This window comes from Miniopterus natalensis, chromosome 19 (genome assembly GCF_054644295.1).
Source record: "Miniopterus natalensis isolate mMinNat1 chromosome 19, mMinNat1.hap1, whole genome shotgun sequence".
In the NCBI taxonomy this organism is placed as follows: domain Eukaryota; kingdom Metazoa; phylum Chordata; class Mammalia; order Chiroptera; family Miniopteridae; genus Miniopterus; species Miniopterus natalensis.
Window position 1 is genome coordinate 39,745,627 of NC_142099.1, and position 3,117 is coordinate 39,748,743.

Below are 3,117 nucleotides of genomic sequence, written 5' to 3' on the forward strand. Positions count from 1 at the left end.
GCTGAGCTTCCGGAACCTATGCCCCTCATTCCAGAGCCCTCTTGTGGCGGCCCCCCCCTGCTGGCAAGGGCTCCTCTGCAAGGCAGTGCTGGGCTTTCTGATCACCCCCTAGGGGAGCAAGTGCCCGCCCTCCACCTCTGCCAACCAGATGCATTAATAGACTTCTCCGGGCTACAGGAAAAAGTGCTCCAGACCCCACGGCTGGATTTCTCAGATGTTTGGAGAACTACATCTTTAGCAGGTGTTTATAGTAGTTACTACTAGTTAATTTTACTTAGTGGGGTGGGTGTTTAAGGAAAAGATCACTTGAGAGGCGGGTGAGGGTGAGTGTGTGTGTGTGTGTGTGTGTGTGTGTGTGTGTGTGTGTGAGTGAGAGAGGGAGAGGGCGCAGCCTGCCCGGCCTCCCCTTGCTCTTCCCACTCCAGCCCTTCTTGTTCTTAAATTACTGTTTCCCCATCCACCAGCACCCAGTCTACTGAATAACTAGCAAATACGGGCTTTTCTAGCATCGATTTTGCTTTATTGCTGTGGAGGATTCCAAGCACCACTTTGCCACATTCTGCTGCCTTGCTTGGAAACCCCAGACAGAGCTGAGTTTTCTACACAGGATCCAAAAGGCAAAACCACCACCAGGTCAGGGTCACGAGCCAATAAAAACAGGTTTCCACATGGAGATAAAAATCTAATTAGGCAGTGAAAACAGATGAAGAAATGGTTCAGTAGGAAAGGCAAGTGCGCCCCAGGTCTGCGTCGGGCTGGAGTGAGGAGGCTCGGGGGGCCTGAGGCTCTCCCATCCCTCGCTGGTAGGAGTCGCGCTGCCAGCCTTGGAATTGACCCCTGAGGCTTACAACAGCCCCTCGTGGAATGTCAAAACCAATTTTTGTAATAAATGTTTATTTTTCACATGGAGTTTGTTTAAATCCTGAAGTGCTACATTCAAAGAATTGGGACGCCCAGGGTTAGTTATTCATTCGAAATCCTCCTGATGGTCTTACTGAGACGTGCGTGGCCGTCCTCACGGCTGGTCAGCCACACCTCGGGCGCCCGGCCTGGCCGGCGGGGTGACTGCGGGGCAGCGCCCGGGCGGGGGCGGGGGCGGGGGCGGGGGCGGGGGCGGGGCGCGGGGCCGGGTGGCTGCGGGGCAGCGCTTGGGGGGCGGGGCGGGCGCGGGGCGGGGTGGCTGCGGGGCAGCGCTTGGGGGGCGGGGCGGGCGCGGGGCGGGGTGGCTGCGGGGCAGCGCTTGGGGGGCGGGGCGGGGTGGCTGCGGGGCAGCGCGCGGGGGGCGGGGCGGGCGCGGGGCGGGGTGGCTGCGGGGCAGCGCTTGGGGGGCGGGGCGGGGTGGCTGCGGGGCAGCGCGCGGGGGGCGGGGCGGGGTGGCTGCGGGGCAGCGCGCGGGGGGCGGGGCGGGCGCGGGGCGGGGTGGCTGCTGGGCAGCGCTTGGGGGGCGGGGCGGGGTGGCTGCGGGGCAGCGCGCGGGGGGCGGGGCGGGCGCGGGGCGGGGTGGCTGCGGGGCAGCGCGCGGGGGGCGGGCGCGGGGCGGGGTGGCTGCGGGGCAGCGCCCGGGCGGGGCGGGGGTGAAGCGCCGCGGGAAGGGCGTGTTCACCGCGGGAAGGCCCGCGGAGCAAGGCCAGAGGAGGAAGGTGCGGGAGTGCCGGGCGTGTTCTGTGGGCACGGCCGCGGCTTACAGGAAAGTTAAAAGCTGCCTGAGGAGGCTGTGTAAACAAATCTTGTTACTTCTCTTCTGATTTGCTACCGGAAGCCCCAACCTCTTACAGGGAAAAATCATTAACCACGGAGGCTGCGGGAGGTGGCGGGTGGGCTCCGCCGGGTCGGGCCGGGCGGCTGGTCCTGGGCCCGGCGGCGGCCTGGCGCCGTGGCCGGTTTCGCGAGTGGGCCGCAGGCCCAGCTTCCATGGCTCTGGGGCTGAAGCCCGCTGAAGTGAGGTGCTGCCTTCGTCTGACCGGAACTGTGTCCGTGGTCGTTTGTTGCTGACACAGTTGGACGCTGACCAGAACCTGATGTCCGAAGGGTAATAATGGAGGACTGCAGTGGACGGACAGAAATAAAGGGTCATGTTAAAGAAATGGAGTTTCTGTGCCATTTATCTGTTTTATATCAGTTTATTAGGTCAACCAAAGAACTTAGAAGGGCAGAGAGAAGTTCCCCTGAGACAGTGCGCACAGCCCGGGGCGGCGGCGGCCGTGGGGGAGGGAACGGCCTTCAGCGGGACACCCGCGCCTCGAGGGCGTGTCCGGGAGCGCGTCCCGCCCCCGCGAGCCGCCGGCCGGGCCCCGCGTGCTGCGGGCGGGGCCGGGTGCGGGCCGCGGGAGGTCCCGGCTGAGGAGCGTCCCGGGCGCTCGGAGGCGGCGTCAGGAGGCGGGTGCGCTGGGGCTTGGGACGGGCGGAAGGCGGCTTATAGTTCCCCGGGGGAGCCACGGCGGGGCCGCCGAGGAGCTGGCGGGGCCGCCGCCCTCCCGAGGGCAGCAGCGGGCGGGTGGGCCCCGCGCCCGGCTGCGGAGACCCGCGGTCCGCGTGGAAAGCGCCCCGGGCCGCTTCCCGGCGGGGCCGCGTCTGGACTCCGCTCCGGCCGCCTGCTCAGCGCCGCGCGCCGGCTGCGGGGCCGGGGCCGGGGCGGGCCGCGGGCGGCGGGGAGCGTTGGCCGCCGAGGGGAAAGCGGGCGGCGGGAGAGGGCCCGGGCTGCGTGCGCTGAGGCGGGGAGCGCGGGGGTGCCGGCGGGCGCAGCCGCTCCGAGTTGGGCGCCGCTGCTCAGGCTTCGCCGCCGCCGTGCGGGGAATGGACGCCCAGCGCCCCCCCGGCCCGCGCCCCCCCGCCCCGAGGCGTTGGCTGTTCGCCGCCGGCAGTGCCGGGGGCCTGGCTCCGCCCCCGCGACGCCGCGGGCCGGGGAGCGGCGCGGCGGGCGCGGTGGGCGCGGTGGGGGGCGGCCCCCCCGGCGGGAAGCCTGCGCGCCGAGCTGTGGAGCCGCCAGCCAGGTCCGGCCCCCGCGGCTTTTTCAGCAGCGCCGCCAGCTCTCGGCCGACGAGAGCGCGTCCGGTTGAGGAAACTGTGGCCGCGACGGCAGCGAGGTGCCGCCGACCCGCCTGCTGCCGGGGCCGGGAG